Genomic DNA, 18,629 nt, shown 5'->3' on the forward strand with positions numbered 1-18,629 from the left:
TTATAACAAGTCCAATAATACAGAGTTTTGTAAAGAAAAATGGTCTTCCCTCTCCCTCAAATCTCACTCTGCTGAAGGGAACCATTTTAAAATTGAGTGGAGTTCAGCCAGTGTGGCTCAATGGTTGAGCATCAACCCAGGAACCAGAAAGTCAGTTTGATTACTGGTCAGGGCACATGCCCAAGGGGTAGGCTGGGTCCCCAGTGGGGGCGCGCAGGAGGCAGCTGTTCAATGATTCTCTGTCATCATTGATGTTTCTATCTACCTCTCCCTTTCTCTCTCTCTGAAATCAATCGTGTGTGTGTGTGTGTGTGTGTGTGTGTGTGTAATTTAGTGGATATCCTTCCAAATATTTTCTATACATATGTATACATATGTAACAGGTACAAATTTCACAGATAAAAAATGGGTATGTCTAAATTGTAACTTTATTTTCTATAACTCAAGACAGTTCCTATTTTAGGCCTCAGTCCCTTTGGTAGCAGAAACTAAATCTAGTTAATTCAAGGTAAATGCTAGCACTTTATGATTTGCTTCTTTATTAGTGATCAAGTAGTTTAATTCCAGTAAATTCAGAATTTATTATCTTTTCTTCTCTCCTTTCAACTTCATGTAATTACCAGTTTTTAAAACTTATTGTAAAAGAAATAGACATTCATTACAGAAGAATGTTAAACCATAAATAAGAGAAATGAAAAAATAAAAATCATCTATAAACCCAGCAGCCAGAAATAAACTTTCCAAATTTATCCTCTTCACATATTTGCATTTGGGGGATTCATATTGTAACTACCATGTTTCCCTGAAAATAAAACATCCTCTGAAAATAAGACCTACTTACAGGTTTCCTTCTGAGTGAAATATAAGGCATCCCCCCCAAAAAAAATAAGGCCCCCCTAGGTTCTGTCTCAGAATGAAAATTAATTTACTGTAAACTGGTCGCTAGGACCCTCCCCCCCGACTGGCATCTAGCAACCAGTGACATTACACGGAGTCCTGACGTCACTGCTGTGTGGAGTGGAGGTCAGAGTGAGCGGTGAGCTCGGGGCTGGAGAGAAGAGACTTTCGCAGATGCGTGTAGAAGAACAGGAGGATTAGAGCAGATGGGAGGCGGCGAAGGTGCTGAGTGCTGGCCTGTCTCTAGTGACACTACCTGATGCTCTCGGCCGCCCTCATGATGACTGAAGGTTCTCAGTCAGTGGCAAACCCTGCTCCAGCCCAGATCCAGGCCCCAGCAAGCCCAGTGACAGTCCCCAGGCAGGTCACAGGGGGTAAATGTCTGATAAAGGGGTAGGGGTGATGTCTGGTGAAAGTGTTCAGTGGCACAGGGGTGGGGGGAGGGGGATCACTTAAAATGACACAGGAGCATCAGAGGGGGCAATCAAAATGACACAGGAGGATCAAAAGGGGTTACTAAAATGGTAATCCCCTCTCTGACTCTCCTGTGCCATTTTGACTCCCCCATCTGATCCCCCCGTGTCATTTTAAGTGATCCCCCTCTCCCCACCTTGATACCCCAATTCCTTTTTTTTACCCCTAGAAATGAGCGCAAAAAGAAAAAGCTACTCCGTGGAGTACAAGAAAGGAATCATGGAAGACTCTTGGGGCCAAAATCTTACTGCTTTCTGCAAAGAGAAGATGTTGAGTATCCGATTGGTCTGAAAATGGCGAGCAGAGTATGGTAACCTCATTGAACAAGTGGACAAGGGAAATGCTAAAAAGCACAAGTGTGGATCAGGTCAGCAACCATTATTTTCCGAGGTGGAAGACCTGATTTGTGAATGGGTTGTTGACAGGAGAGCAAAGGCTTTGGTTGTGAATAGGGCTCAGATTCAAGAATTTGCCCTTGCAATGGCACCACAGTTTGAGATAGCCCCCGAAGACTTCAAAGCATCACAACACTGGCTGAATAATTTCCTTCAGCAAAGTGAATTGTCTTTAAGATCTACAACATTGTTTAGGTTGGAAGATACTCAAGTTATTAAGCAAGCACTTGCATTCAAGTCCTTTATTGATGATGCTGACTTCTCTAAATACAATCTTTCCAACATGATTGCTATGGATGTTTCATGAGTGTTTATGAGACAATCTTCTCAAACAACAATTGACCAGCGGGGTGCCTCCTTAGTGTACATTCCCTCCACTGCTTACAAAAATGCACGTGTTTCCTGTATTTTGGCAATTCGTCTGGATGGCACTAAAATCCCACCTTTAATCATTTTTAAGGGCAAGAAGGAAAAGATTGAATGTGTTCTGGGCATTGAAAAATCCTGGGCCACACAAGCAGTTATAAGGAAGTGGATCGATTTAATGCTGCTGCTTGTTATGCGAGGGAGCCAAAGAGGTCTGCTAGTCTGGGATGCAGCCAGCACTCACCGTGCTAAAGACATGAAGACATTTCTTCATGAGCCAAAGCCGGTTTGGCTCAGTGGTAGAGCGTTGGTCTGTGGACTGAGGGGTCCCAGGTTCGATTCTGGTCAAGGGCATGTACGTTGGTTGAGGGCACATCCCCAGTAGGCAGCTGGTCAATGTTTCTCTCTCATTGATGTTTCTAGCTCTATCTCTCTCCCTTCCTCTCTGTAAAAAATCAATAATATATATATATATATATATATATATATATATATATATATATATATATATATATATATAAAAGACATTTCTTCATGAAAGAAAAATAGATCAGATAATGATTCCTGCAGGAATGAAGGCCTATCTCCAGACTCTTTATATTGCAATAAACAAGCCATTCAAAGACAATTTGTGCATGGAAATTAATGACTACATTGAAAATAGAATGAAGAGAAATCAGCGTGGAAATCTGTGGAACCTAAACTGCAAGAAGTTGTGACTTGGGTGAAGAATTCATGGGAGAAAATCACAGTTGCATTGCAGATACACTGCGAGCAGGCTACCTTGATAAGAAGTACTCATTTAAAGACAGTGCTATTCGTCGCTGGGCCTGACGCTGACCGTCGTGCTGTCCGTGGCGCTGGCCCGCGGGCTCCTCCGGCGGCACGTGCACGGGCCCGCGGCCCACGCCTTCGTCCTGGAGGGGCGGCCACCTTCCAGCTCTGCTGCTGCACCCACGAGCTGCAGCTGATGGGCGAGCAGGAGCCGGGCCACCCCCCTGGCCGCTGACACTCACCTACTTCTTCTCGCTGGTGCACGGCCTGACGCTGGCGGGCATGTCCAGCAACCCGCGCGGGGTGATGATGCAGATGCTGCTGGGGGAGATGGCCCCCAAGGCCGGCGCGGCGCGGCTGCTGGCGCGGCTGGTCGCCGCCCTGGGCAGCAGGTACTGCGTCGGCGCCCTGCGGGGCCTGGGGCTGACCGGGTATCACGTCGGGAGAGGAGCCTCGCCTGCAGGAACCCCATCCATGTCGACTTGCCCAAAGCCATCGTCTGCTCCTTTATCTTCCACAGCGTCCTGCTGCACTGCCAGGAGGTCCGAGCCAAGTTCCGCATCCACATGCTGGCGGCCCTCATCACCTTTCTGGTCTATGCAGGAGGAAGTCTAACAGGAGCTATATTTAATCCAGCTCTGGCACTTTCACTACATTTCAAGTGCTTTGATGAAGCATTCCTTCAATTTTTTATAGTATATTGGCTGGCTCCTTCTTTAGGTATATTGTTGATGATTTTGACATTCAGCTTGTTTCTTCCATGGCTGTATAACAACCACACACCTAATAAGAAGGAATAATCTGTTCCAAAAGACTCAGACTAAGTCACAAGACAGTCCAGTTGGACATGACAAAGACTTTGTCTCCTCAGATTCAGCACACTGGCTGCACTGGACTCATCAATGTCACTTCCTTTGAGGAAGCTGCCTTAGTTTTCATCACTGGGACTTAAAAAATTACAATGAAAAGGAGGCATCCTGTATTTCTGTTAAGACTTGTTTTTTTTTAGTGTGAATTAAATGCTTCTAGCAGAAAAAAATAAAATAAAAAAATAAAAAATAAAGACAGTGCTAAACATGAGAGATTTGGTCCACTGATTCTGAAAGAAATGGAGTCACAAGAAATTCACCAGGAAATTCAGGAATTGGATTGTTATGATGATGTTCCAGAAGATGATGACATGATTGTCATTGAATAAATGAGTAACTTCTTGATACTTTAGGATTCACAGTTTGTCTGGTTTGTGTTGACAACTACTGTACTACCGTACTGTATACAGGTAATAAATTTCCTTTATTTTCATTTAACAAAATGTGTACCATATTCTTCTTCGTGGAAAAATAAGAAATCCCCTGAAAATAAGACCTAGCACATCTTTGGGTCTTATTTTCGGGGAAACAGGGTAGCTATTACTGCTTAATAAGAGCCAACCTTTTTCCATTTGCAAAATATACTTCTACAAGAGAATCCAAGATGGTGGCATAGGTAACACCTAACTGCAGCCTCACACAACAATTTCTTTTTTTTAATTACCGTATTTTCCAGCGTATAAGACGACTTGAAACTGGGGGGGGGGGGGGGGGGGGGGGGGGGGGTGGGGGGTTGGTTGGTCAACCGAAAATCGGAGGCAAAAGACCAAAATTGCACAAAAATTACCTGCAGATCTTGATGGCAAAGTAAGTCTTTTCTTTGAAGTGGGTGGTAGTCTTATACAGCGAATATAGGCCTAAACCTATGTTTTAACTGTAAAATTAGGGGGTTGTCTTATATGCCAGAAAATATGGTAAATTATTAACTGTGTACATATTTTAACATTGCCCCCTCCTCCCATACATACCCTCCCTCCCCAGAGTTTTGTGTCCATTGGTTGTACTTATATGCATGTATACAAGTCCTTCGGTTGATCAATTATCTCCCCCAGATCTCCCTACCCTCCCTGCTGTAATTTGACAGTCTGCTTGTTGCTTTACTGTCTATATCTATCTTTTGGTTCATCAGTTTATAATATTCTTTATTATCCATAAATGAGTGAGGTCATGTGGTGTTTCTCTTTCATTGATTGGCTTATTTCACTCAGCATGATGTTCTCCAATTCCATCCAGGTTGCTGCAAATGATGAGAATTCCTTCTTTTTTATGACAGCATAGTATTCCATTGTGTAGATGTACCATAGTTTTTGGATCCAATCATCTGCTGACGGGCACCTAGGCTGTTTCCAAATTCTAGCCATTGTAGATTGTGCTGCTATGAACATAGGGGTGCATATATCCTTTCTGATTGGTGTTTCTAGTTTCTTGGGATATATTTCTAGGAGTGGGATTACGGGGTCAAATGGGAGTTCCATTTTCAGTTTTTTGAGGAAACTCCACACTGTTCTCCACAGTGGTTGCAACAGTCTGCATTCCCACCAGCAGTGCACGAGGGTTCCTTTTTCTCCGCAACCTCGCCAGTACTTGTCGTTTGTTGATTTGTTGATATTGCCATTTTGACAGGTGTGAGATGGTACCGCATTGTTTTGATTTGCATCTCTCCTCACACAACAATTTCAATAAAATACAACTAAAATACAAAATGGACATTACCCAGAACTACAGGAAAGTTGACTGACTGGAAATTCTACAATGAGAAGGAAAGAGAAAACCAGAAGGAAAATCAGAGGAGCTATAAAAGCCTAAGGTACAGAGACACGTTGCATGTGCGGAGAAGACAGAGCCAGAGAGGAGGGGAAGGCTGAGTGCCTGGCTGGCGTTCCCTAAAGGGAAGGAGATAAAAGCTCCGGACTGTGCTGAAACCCAGATCCGACAGCACTGAACCCCAGTTCTAGGCCAGACTCTGGGGACCCAGGCTCAGACAGAAGGAGCCTGGGCTGTTAGGCGGAATCTCAGGGGAGCGGTGAAAGACAGGGCCCCCAGAGGCGAGCACATTATGTGCAGAGGATGGACTGTTGACTCTGCTGCTAGATTGCCCTAGTGGGAAGGAGACAAAAGCTCCGGACTATGCTGAGCCCCAGTTCCGACTGCACTGAACCCAGTTCTAGGCCAGACCCTGGGGACCCAGGCTCAAACAGAGGGAGCCTGGGGTGTAAGGCGGAAACCCAGGGGAGTGGCGAAAGGAAGTCCCGGAGGCGTGCACATTGCGCGCAGAGAATGGGCGGTTAACTGTGCTGCTGGATTGCCCTAGTGGGAAGGAGACTAAAGCTCCAGACTGCTCTGAACCCCACTTCCAACTGAACTGAACTCCAGTTTTGGGCTCATTGGAGTCTGCAACATTTAAGACATAAAGAGCCACTTGGACCCGTTTCCGAAGGAAAAAAAACCCTGGGAGCTACAAAACCATTGCGACAATTAAAACAAATATAACACTGCATATATTGTTTTTTACCTTAATGCTATATACCGGATCGTGCAGTTAGCTGTCAATCTGAAGAAAAAAAAGGATTTTTTCACTTAACAATGTAAAATATATTTTTGCAAATTAATAGCTAATTAAAATATTTAATTTGCCTGGTTAATGGGATTTTTGCTCCTGAACCTCAATGCACAGTGTCTGCACATCAGGGCTGTAAGACGTTACCTTCATTTTCACACAGGCTTGCAAGTTGTCATCTGTGAGGCGTGACCGATGTTTGTTTTTCATATAGTTGATGTTGGAGAAGACCTGCTCACATACATATGTGGAGCAGAAGATCGACAGGACTCCAAATGCATACTTTTTCATGTTTATATAAGTGTTGGGGGTGGCATTCCATGTTTCGAATATAAGTTTGTCCTGTTTGGGAAGGTTTTCAATATCACTCCATTTATGATTCTGAGCCAGAATGGCCTGACGGGCAACATCCTCAAGAGTAGCGGCCAAGCATTTGAACTTGGACACCCATATATCTTTGTCGGCTATATCGGCCAGTTCCATCTCAAGATCAGGTTGACTTACACCTGCATATTCAATAGGGATGGATCTATCACCAGGGGAGTGACAGGAAAGGATAATGTGGTTTTTTCCTCTCTGAACTCAGAATTGTTTCCCAAACGAACTTTGCATTGTGGTGATTGCAGACTTCAAATATTCCAAATTTATCGTATCATGACTTTGTTTGAACTCTCTCAAAGAGGGGAAGTGAGACAGTGTACCTCTCTGTAAATCTTTGACAAACACTGTCAACTTGTGCTCAAATGCCAAAACCTCCTCCAGCATGTGCAGGGCTGTGCCTCCTTTCCCCTGAAGGGTTGTATTTAGTGTGTTTAGATGTGCTGTAATTTCTACCATGAAATGTAATTTTTCCAGCCACCCTGGTTGTTCCAGCTCAGCAAAGGTGAGCTCTTTGCTGGCCAGGAAAGTTTTTACTTCTTCCAAACATGCGACAAAGGTTTTTAGCACCTCGCCTCTGGACAGCCACTGGACCTTGTTGTGGAGCAGGAGGTCAGAATATATGCTTTCCACCTCATCCAATAGCAAACGGAACTGGCAGTGGTTTAAACCCTCTGCCATTATCTTATTAACAATCTGAATGACCACATCCATCACTTTTGTGCATTCCGGGGGAAATGTTTGAGCACACAGTGCCTCTTTGTGCAGGATGCAATGAAATGAGAGCAGCGTTCTACCCAGAGCCTTCTGCAGTAGAGCCACAAAGCCCTTCTGTGCTCCTCTCATGCTCGGTGCCCCATCAGTAGCCACTGAGACCAGGTGGTTGGTGTTTATTTTTTCAGCACTTAAATAGTCCAGGACAGCCTTACAGATCCTCACCCCTTGTTTGGTCTTTTAGTGGTATCAGCTCAATCATTTCTTCCTGTGGCCCAAAAGAATTCACATATCGGCAGAACAGCGCTATTTGTACAATATCATCTTTATCTTTGGACTCATCACAGGCGATGGAGTATGCCACAGCTGAATTGATGTCTTGAATTTGCTGTTTGCTAATGTTTTCTGCCATTTTTAGGGTTCTGTCTTTGACAGTCTTCGCAGAGAAAGGCATGTCTTTAATTTTCTGCACAATTTCATTCTTGTTTTTGAAGTCCTTGTATAGATGTTCTGAAACCTTAATGAATGCTTCTTTTATATACTCTCCATCTGTGAACGGATTCCCGTGCTTGACTATTTCCTGAGCGGCCACAAAACTAGCATATGTTGTGGAATTTGCAGACTTCACCCACTTCTTGAAATTATTTTTGCTCCTATCTACCTTCCTCATAAGTTCTGCAACGGCTTTTTGTCTCTCATCTCCATCTGGATATTTTTCAGCAAAGGCTGTGTGTTTATTCTGGAAATGTCTTGCAACATTCAACTTTTTGTTGTTTGCAAATTTCTCTCCACATATTAAGCATACTGGTAAACCAGTCTCGTCAGTAGAGAATGCAAATGATTCAGTCCATGGATCATTAAACACTCTGTTTTCTTCAGAAATTTTTCTCTTCTTGCCTTTATCCATGGCTGGCCTACCGGGGGGGTCAAAAACAGGGACGTAATAAGAAATCACAAAATTAATCAGGGTCCCAGTGTACCATAAATCATAATCAGTGCCTGATATAAATAATAATTAATAATGAGGGCCCAGTGTCATCCTCGTCATTATAAAAATAACTTTTTTGTCACTTTTTGGTAATAATTTCTTTTCCTGACCTCCTCAAGAAGCCCTCCTCATCATAAAAAATATTTTTTCTCACTTTTTTATTATTATTTCTTTTCCAAACCCCTCAGAATTACTCTTCCTCATCATAAAAATAATTTTTGCCACTTTTTAAAAAAATTATTTGTTTGACCCCCTCAGAATTACTCCTCCTCATAGAAATAAACGTTAAATTAACAAGTCACCTTTTTTTTAAAAAAAAAATTCATCAGGCCCCCAATATTTTGTAAATTAATTAGTGAGCCATGCATGCCATAAAAATAATTCATCAGGCCCCCAAATATTCCGTAAATTAAATTAAATAAATAAAAAATGTAAATAATAATGTTATTTATTTAAAAAATAATTTTTTATTTAATAGCCACAAATTTCCTACAGTGTACATCTTTTTTTTTTTAATATATTTTATTGATTTTTTTACAGAGAGGAAGGGAGAGGGTTAGAGAGTTAGAAATATCGATGAGAGAGAGTCATCGATCAGCTGCCTCTTGCACACCCTCTACCGGGGATGTGCCCGCAACCAAGGTACATGCCCCTGACCGGAATCGAACCTGGGACCTTTCAGTCCGCAGGCCGACGCTCTATCCATTGAGCCAAACCGGTTTCGGCTCTACAGTGTACATCTTACAAAAGGACCTGTCTCCCATGCTTAACCAACAACAAAAATTAGTGTCTGTTAATTTTTTGTTTTTACCTGGCTGCTGTTTTTTCTCTTTTAGGCTCTTGTTCTCCACTCACTGTACAGGTCCGACTCCCTGACAGTCACACTGCAAGCCCTCTCTTTCTCTTTCTCCAGTCCTCTCTGTCCTGTCTTCTTTTTACCTCTCCCTTTTTTCTCTTTATTGCTTTTATTATTATTATTATTTTTCAGTGTCCCCTCTGTCAGCACCTCTCTTCCCCCTCGCAGCAGTCTCCTCCTCCCCAATGCAGAGGTGCACGCTCAGCATGCCTCAGTGACATCACACGCTGTGATGTGAGGGAGGAGGCTGGGCCAGGACAGGAATGCTATGGTTGCCTAGCGACGCTAAGTCACCAGCAGCCTGCCACACAGAGCGCCAGGAGCGCCGGAGGCGGCGGAGGTAAGTGATACAGCTTCCAGCGCTCCCCGCACCCCCTGCTATCGGCCCTGCTGTCAGAGCCACGACAAAGCTCCAAAAGAGCCGCATGCGGCTCCGGAGCCTTAGGTTGCCGACACCTGGCCTAGACTGTTTGGCAGCAGGCAAAACTCGAGGGCACCTATCTCTCAGAGGTGCTTGCAGTGAGTACTAAAGGACCCTGAAGAATACTGAGACTCGGGAGCCTCATAGGGTGTGGCTGATGGAAGCCAAGGCTGTAGGCTCCACCCTGAAACTCCGCCCCATCCAGGCTGAACACAGAGACTTTTAAGGCTACCAACTCAGGGAAGCTGCAAAAATGCCGAGACAAGGAAACAGATCACAAACGAGAAAATGGAGGACAAAAAGCGACTGGATATAGAGTTCAAAACCACGCTTATAAGGTTTTTCAAGAATTTCCTAGAAAAGGTCAATTAGACCTATGAGGATATGAAAAGGGATCAACTAGAAATAATAAGGGATCAACAAGAAATAATAAGGGATCAAAAAGAAATAAAGAATACATTGTCTGAAATAAAAAATATACATAGTCCTAAAAACAGAATGGAAGATCGCAAGAGTCAAGTGAAAGACTTGGAACATAAAGAGCCAGAAGATACTCCTCTGCAGAAGCAAGAAGACAAGAGAATCCAGAAAATTGAAGATGATGTAAGAAACCTCTGGGACAACTTCAAGCGAACCAACATCAGAATTATGGGAGTCCCAGAAGAAGAGAAAGATACCGAAAACATACTGAAAGAAATAGAGACAGAAAACTTCCCCCACCTGGTGAAAGAATTAGACTTACAAGTCCAGGAAGCACACAGAACCCCAAACAAAAGGAATCCAAAGAGGACCACACCAAAACACATCATAATTAAAATTCCAAGAGCAAAAGACAAAGAGAGAATATTAAAAGCAGCAAGAGAGAAACAGGTAGTTACCTATAAAGGACCACCCATATGACTGTCAGCTGATTTCTCAACAGAAACCATGCAGGCCAGACAGGAATGGCAAGAAATATTCAAGGTGATGAATAGCAAGAACCTACAGCCAAAAATACTCTACCCAGCAAAGCTATCACTCAGAATCGAAGGGCAGATAAAGAGCTTCACTAATAAAAAAAAAAAAAAGCTAAAGGAGTTCATCACCACCAAACCAGAATTATATGAATTGCTGAAGGGGGTTCTTTCGGAAGAGAAAGTAAATAACGATAAAAATTATGAACAACAAATACATAACTATCAACAAGTGAATCTAAAAACCAAGGGAATTAAAAAACCTGATGAACAATATTAACTGTTGAATATAATAGAATCAGAGGTATGGAAGGGGAGTGGACTGATGATTCTCAGGGAAAAGAGGAGACGGGGGTGCGGGAAGAGACTGAACATAAACTGTGCACCTATGGATGAGGACAAGGGGGGGTGGGGAAAGCGCAGAGGGTGGGGTAGGAACCTGGTGGAAGTGGAAAAAATGAGGAACTTTTGTAATAATATGAACAATAAAGGTTTATTTAAAAAAAATATATATATATACACACACACACACTTCTACAGCATTTCTAATGAGTGCATTGTATCCCATTATGCAAATGCACCATAGTGTCTCTGTTGGTTTTTTGTTGTTGTTTTTAGCATGTTTTATCATGCTAACTTGTAAGTTTACTATTTTTTTTCTTTTCTTTTTTTAAAATATATTTTATTGATTTTTTTTTTTTTACAGAGAGGAAGAGAGAGGGATAGAGAGTTAGAAACATCGATGAGAGAGAATCATCTATCAGCTGCCTCCTGCACAACCCCCACTAGGGATGTGCCTGCAACCAAGGTACATGCCCTTGACCGGAATTGAATCTGGGACCCTTCGGTCCACAGGCTGACGCTTTATCCACTGAGCTAAACCGGTTTTGGCAGTGTCTCTGTTTTTGTATATTTGGGTTTTTTCCAACTTTTCACTTTAACAGAATTACTTCTAGACAAACCTCTGTGCAGGTCTCTACTTCCTTCCTCACAATATAATTCTGGAATTGCCTTCTCCCAATAAACTTGTTGTGTTGAGGTGCACTCGGTGCAGGGTTTTGCACTGTGCTGTCAGCAGACCTGCAGAAAGGTGGCCTGCCTTGATACCAGGGCAGGATGGTCCTTTTCTCCATGCCCTGCCAGCACCATCTCACTCACTTGTTGTCATCTTTGTTAATCTGATGGAACAGTCGTTTTGCATTGTTGTTTCAAGTTATATTCCTTTAATAACTAGTAAATAAAGCCTGTTTTTAGGCATCACTTATGTGAAATGTCTACTCTCGTCTTGCCCATTTAGACTTATGTTTGTCTCCTTTATTTGCAAGTACTCTTCCTTAACTATGTTGCAGATGATTTCCCAGGTTATTATTTAACTATGTCTGTGTGCTCTTTTGAGATTGTAAGAGTCCAGGCCACTGGGCCGGAAGTGTGGTCTTTCACAAATGCTCTGCCTTTGAATAAACTTAGAACAAATAGAGATTTTGTATCAGTTCTTCCGCTGGGGGACCGGCAGGCAGTCTCCTGGGCAGTCGTTTGATCAGAGGCCTTTGCACCGGTGGCCCTGCCTCCGCATGGGAGCCCATTTCCATCAGAAGCAGCGGGGACATGGCCTCCACCTTTCCTCAGCCTTCCAGGTCTCACATGCAAGGGGGTTAGCTTCCCAAGCTCCCCAACCAGAAAGAAGGTGGTCAGGGACCAGGGAGCTCACACACAGCCTCACTAATGTACCGGCGTCCCCTTCTGGTCGCTAGTTACCTCTTCTGGAACCTGGCAGGAAGAGTCTTCCCCGCCGCCTTGTTTTTCCGTGTTTTCTTGGCCGTTTTCACAGGTACATTTTTTAGATATTTTTTTCAGATGATAATTATTTTGAATTAAAAAAACACACCTAGATACTGTTTTATAATTTACTGGGCCTCTCCGTACCCTGGTTAGTATTCTTTGTGCTGTTTTTAGTCCAAAGTCTGATAGCTGTTTTATCCTTGGACGTATTTTAAAATTCTGACCCATAAGGAAACAGCACCCCTCATTTTCTTCCTTTGTCTTATGTGCTTCTTAGCAACTGAGGGGGTGCTTCCTTCTCCTTCCAGAACTCATGCCCACTCCCTCTCAGCCTTCTCATCTAGCTTCCCCTCCTCCCTCTTTCTCTCTTCCCCAACTTTCTTTCTGTATGATCCCACGGAAGCCTCAGGGCTTCCATTGTCACCTCTGTGCCAGACACCCAAGTAAGTCCCCCTGCATCTCAGGGCCCTTGTGCCCAGTTGCCTGCTTGGTCCTCTGGAGACCAAAAGGTGGTGTTTGAGTCCGAGCTCACTATCTCACAGAATTAAAGAATGGATTCACGGACAAAAACAGTTTACAGAAGCAAAGTTTATTGACAGAAGGCGGTCCTGGAAAATGTGCAGCTGGGCTTCCAAAAGCGGGCGGGTGTCCAGAGCGTTCATTCTGTGCTGCAGCTGATGTCTTTCAGCATCCAAGCTAGTTAAAGTCTATTCGCCCATGGCCATGTGGGTGCAAGGGTGTGCACCCCAGAGTGAGGGAGGGGGGAATGAGCTTTTTACCTAGGGGAGGTTTGTGTGCTAGCTCATGAATGCTCCTCTCAAAGAATTTGGCCTTAGCATTCCCCTAGGCTAGGGATTAGTTTACTATATATGCCTCACTGCCTTGTGATTGGTTATCTGCAAGCTGCCTGTCTCAGCTACATCCAGACATTTTAAAGCTAGTGTCTCCCACGTAGGCCCCTCTTTGCCCAGCTGGGTTTTCTTAGTAACTGTGCCTTGCTGGGTTCCCTGGTTCTACTCCCTACCCTCCTACACCTCACCATATACCTAGCTTCCCTCTGTCTTGTCACTCGCACAGATATTCCTAATTAAGGTGTCCAAACTTAAAAAAAAAAAAAAAAAAAAAAAAAAAAAAAAAAAAAAAAAAAAAAAAAAAAAAAAAAAAAAAAAGTGTCCAAACTTAATTTCAGAGAGGAAGGGAGAGGGAGAGAGAAATAGAAACATCAATGATGAGAGAGACAGCTGCATCCTTCATGCCCCACACTGGGGATTGGGCCTGCAACCCGCATGTGTCCTGCCTGGGAATCAAGCTATGACCTCCTGGTTCATAGGACTACGCTCAACCACTGAGCTACACTGGCTGGGCTTGGTGGATTGATTTTTAAATTTGCATTTAACCCAGGCGCCTTTGCTCAGCTCAGTATTTCCTTAGATCAGCTCTGTCAGTGGGGGTTGTCAGTTACCTACTAAGCATTTGACATCTTGGATCCCATTTTCCTGTACTGGGCCTCCAGTAGTGGGAGATGGTGGGCAGAGGGGAGAAGTGGGAGAAGGGAGCAGTGGAGGGAGCACACTCCAAAATAGAGTGTCTGTTGCCTTCAAGATATATCCAGTCATAGGAAGACTCATTCTCAACGAAGAACAAAGAAACTTGCAAGCAAAAAAATGAAGACAATCCAGAAGTGCTGATGAAAGAATCATTTAGATGGGCTGGAAGGGGTTAATGGAATAAAAGAAGGACCTGTGTAATTCTTTCAGCAGTAAAGATTTTTTTTTAAAGAAGAAGAATGGGAGGGAGGGGGGCAAAATAATCAATAAAATATATTTAAAAAAAAAAAAAAAAAAAGAAGAAGAATGGTTTTAGAGGAATACAAAGTTAATTAGGTATACCTCCGGGGTAGGTGGGTCAATGTGAACCTAAAAATAAAAAGCCAGAGTAAGACAGCAAGCTTTTCTTTGAGATCCCAAAGATTCATGTAGGAACCCAAACTGTGCCCCGAGTATGAGGTGCAAGAGGGAGTTTTTAGGAGGCTAGGAAGGGAAATCATCACATGAATAGGATAATTCCCATTGCTGCTGACCAGCTGTTACTCAAGCTCTACATGGCTGGTTACTGATTCTATCTTAGAAAAAGATTCTGGATTCAACAGTCCTTGTGGTCAGGATGTCTGCTATCCTGTTAGGTTTATAAATAGTTGTTTGGCCCAGTCCAAAGTTATTTTGTTCAGTTCAAACATTCCAAAGGTTCAAGGAGCAAGACATGCAAGCGATTCCTCTGTAATGGATCCCCTTGTGTCAGCTTTTCACCCCAGGAAGATCTTGCAAAGAAGCCCTGCTGGGAGTAGTAAGTCCTTCATTGCCAGCAGAAGCCAGCTGCAATAGGAGTATGGCTGTTCTCCTTATGCTCTGAGCTGGGTCTGGAGCGGGGCACTTGGATGCTGGTCTGGCTGCGTGACCCGCTTTCACAGACCCTGTCAGTCCTTAAAGCAGCCTCGTGTAGGAGCACTGAAGAGCTTTGGAGAAAAAAGTACAACTGCTACCCCCAACCCATAAGTATATAACTTTATCATTAAAGTGCCATCTCTGGTCTCTTGTTAGACTCACTGTTTTCCACCATATTTTGGGACAACAGTGTGGTCCACATGTGCGCTCCCGTCCCCTTCAGAACCAACACTAGACTCCTTCTGAAGATTGGAAGTTAAAGGCCCAGCAAACGCTCATTACATATTGTCTGGAAACCGCTAAGGCAATTTGGTTTTTGTTTTTTAATTTTTACCCACGGATGCTTTCCACTGACTTTTAGAGAGAGTGGAAGGGAGGAGGGAGAGGAGAGAAATATTGATCAATTGGTTGCCTCCCACATAAGCCCCACCAGGGCCAGGGGTTGAGCCTGCAACCAAGGTATGTGCTCTTGACCAGAACTGAACCTGGGACTCTTCATTCCGAGGGCTGAAGCTCTAGCCACTGAGTCGAACCAGCTAGGGTGGCAATTTGTTTTTAAAGAAGCCACCAGCTTTGGGGGTTAATAGACTTTCCCATGCCTGCCAGCTCCAGGTTGCTCACTGCTCTGTGGCAATCACCTATGTGTTTTGTCCCTGGGTCATTCCTAATGACTGTTAAGAGATGGACTTTTTCCCATGATTGATTCTTCTAAATAAATCAGACCCATATGGGGACTTCTCTGAGGAAATACCAAGCTTACTTGCTTGCATTGACACACCTTCTTGAGTGGGTGAAAAACTATTGGAATTTCAGCAGAGAACTGGGTGTGATTTATGAAATGGATCCGATTATTCATCTTTAATCCAGAGTGAAGAGAATAGTCCAAGAAAAAATTTTTATTTTCTTTTTTCTTTGCCAATGCCTGCAACACCAAAGTTACTTCTTTTTTTTTTTTTTCTTTTTCTTTTTTTTCCTTTTTTTTTTTTAAATTAAATTATCATCTGTGTACATATTTTAACATTGTCCCCCCTCCCCCCACCACAGGTACTTCATTCTAGGAAAGAGGACAGGGACCTCTTAGCCTGGGGTGCCACCTCTTCTTTCTCCACCAAAAAGTCCTCCAAAGTCTTTTATCACCAGTTCAAATGACACTCGCTCCTGGGAGCCTCAGTAGCTGTCAGCACCGGTTCTTTGCCTGGTGTTAGAATTCACTATTGGTGGCTGTCCTAGGCCTACTCCTTCATGGACTCTTCGACTCTACACACACACACACACACACAGCCTCACATTATCCTGAGAGACTCCAGTGGAGTGTGAATAGCTGCATGTGGAGTAGACAGACCCACCATGGAGGAAACGAAAGCTTTAGTGAAGCACTATATGTGAATCTTCCCAGCAAGGCTGTGCAGTCAGAATTAAGAAAGGGGTAGAAAAGAGGGATATAAAATGTTAAAGATTTCTCCTGATAAATTTTGGGGAAAAGAAACCTATGTGATACAGTGGAGACAGGACTTTGGGCTAAACTCTGAGTGAAATGGATAGACTCCAGTAAACTATAGCCCTAGAGGAGAGAAAACAGCCAAGAACATATTAAAAACTTGGTTGCTTGAAGTCATGGAAAATAGAATAGGCATTCCAAGGATGCTCTATTGTTTTCCCATTTGAAAAGGGAAGGAAGTACAATCTGGAAAGTAAATGCGGGAAAGTGGGAGTTCGCACAGAGACACCACGGCATAGCCGCTGTGCACACAGTGCCTGCCACCAGGGGTCCAAAGTGCCAGCTCCTACACAGCTCTGTGCCCATGGGCACTCCCCGAACTCTCCATCCCTGTTCCCCCACCCGCCTCCGCTGGCAAGTGGGAAGTGAATAATGGCCTCCTCACAGTATCTGTAAGACCGGAAGTGTTGCTAGCAGTGATGGCTGGTAAAAGTGAACACCAGGTGGTGGTGTTATATAAAGTTTCTAAGATTTAGTGGGAAATTTATTTGGAACAAATAAACTTTAGGGATAACCTAAGTCCTGTGTGATTCACAGATGATAAAACGCAGTGTCATTATATGACCTTTATAAGTCACTTCAAACACATTTTATCATTTACCAGTCTCTTTGGTTCATTCCTGAATGGCTTTTTATGTACTTAAATCTTGTCTTCCAGTCTGATTCTTGAGTGTAAGAACTATGTCTTAATCTTATATGACCTAACAGTGTTCAGCACACATAGCAGGGCTAATAAATACCTGGTTTTTTAAAGACAAAATTTCAAATTTTTCCTAATAGCAACTATTTACATATTAGCAATGATTTTTTAAAAAATCAAAATGGTGTGGGATTTTTGGTTTTTTTTTACAGAGAGGAAGGGAAAGTGATAGAAACATGAGAAACCTTTTCGCTGCCTCTTGCACACCTCCTACTGGGAATGTCCTACAACCAAGGAACATGCCCTTGACAGGAATCGAACCTGGGATCCCTCAGTCTGCAGTCCAACGCTCTATCTGCTGAGCCAAACCGACCAGGCCAGTGGTCCTCAAACTGCGGCTCGTGAGCCACATGCGGCTCTTTGGCCCCTTGAGTGTGACTCTCCCACAAAATACCACGTGCGGGCATGCATGAACAGTGCGATTGAAACTTCGTGGCCCATGCTCAGAAGTCGGTTTTCGGCTCTCAAAAGAAATTCCAATCGTTGTACTGTTGATATCTGGCTCTGTTGACTAATGAGTTTGCCAACCACTGGGCCAGGCCAATGAATCCCCCCCCCCCCCCCCCCCCCCCCTTTCTAAGACCCAGATGGCCCTGGGAGAAAGATTAGATACATAACATTTTTGAAAAGGGAGAAAAGGCCCCAGGAGGCATGGCCTGGGCAGTGAGAGGGAAGAAGGTATGTTTCCTGCAAAAGTTGGATGAAAGCAAAAGGAAGGGACCACAGGGCTCACAGCCTGTACTTCTGTCCTGCTGCAGCAGCTGGTTCCACAACAGGCAATCCCTTTACACGCTGCTCACAGGCAGTTGGAGAAACAGACATGCCAACCGCCTCCCAACGGAACCCAGGCCATGGAGTGAGAGCCACAAGGCCCGTGCTCAGCCCAGACCTGTGCCTGGCTGCCAGGGGCCTTTGAAGAGCCTTGACCAGGAGCTGACACTTATTTTTTGCTATTAACTAAATGTTGAGGGACCCACCTGAACAGGAAAGAGGCACTAAGCCATTTGTCAGCGATTTTAGACAATGACTAATTTTATGCGGGGATGGTGGGGTAGGGGAGACTGTGGGGAGGAAGGGAGAATAAAAACCACCAAGGCTCAACCGAGTCTGAGAGATGAGCAGACTTGGCCTATGTGGGCAGAGCACTTAATGGAAAGGCAAGACTATCCTTTGATCATTTCTCTTGTATTGTTTTACGTTTTAATTTTTGCTCTCATCTTCATTCTCTTGTTCATTTAACATTTAAAAATTAGATCTTTAGTCAACTTAATAGTTTTGTATTGTATGAAGATTTACAAAATACTCAGTGCTTTTTAATTATTCTTTAAAATAAGCTTGTGAGACTCTAACCGATTTGGATAGAGCATTGGCCTACAGACTGAAGGGTCCTGTGTTCAATTCCAGTCAAGGGCATGTACCTTGGTTGTAGGTTCCCAGGCGCTGGTTGGAGAGCGTGCAGGAGGCAACCAATCGATGTTTCTCCCTGTCTCTCCCTCTCCCTTCCATTTTCTCTAAAAATCAATGGAAAAATATCCTCAAGTGAGAATTAACAACAAAAATAAACTTGTG

General features: G+C 43.6%; 1 pseudogene across 1 annotated transcript; it reads left to right on the plus strand.

Moving 5' to 3' along the window:
• The first annotated feature begins 1,275 nt into the window (after window positions 1-1,275).
• LOC118726159 lies at window positions 1,276-3,976 on the plus strand (annotated as a pseudogene). Its single transcript, XR_006742411.1, has 2 exons — window positions 1,276-1,290; window positions 2,945-3,976. The product of XR_006742411.1 is annotated as an aquaporin-11-like (transcript).
• Window positions 3,977-18,629: the final 14,653 nt, after the last annotated feature.

This window comes from Pipistrellus kuhlii, unplaced genomic scaffold (assembly GCF_014108245.1).
Source record: "Pipistrellus kuhlii isolate mPipKuh1 unplaced genomic scaffold, mPipKuh1.p scaffold_m20_p_21, whole genome shotgun sequence".
NCBI lineage: Eukaryota > Metazoa > Chordata > Mammalia > Chiroptera > Vespertilionidae > Pipistrellus > Pipistrellus kuhlii.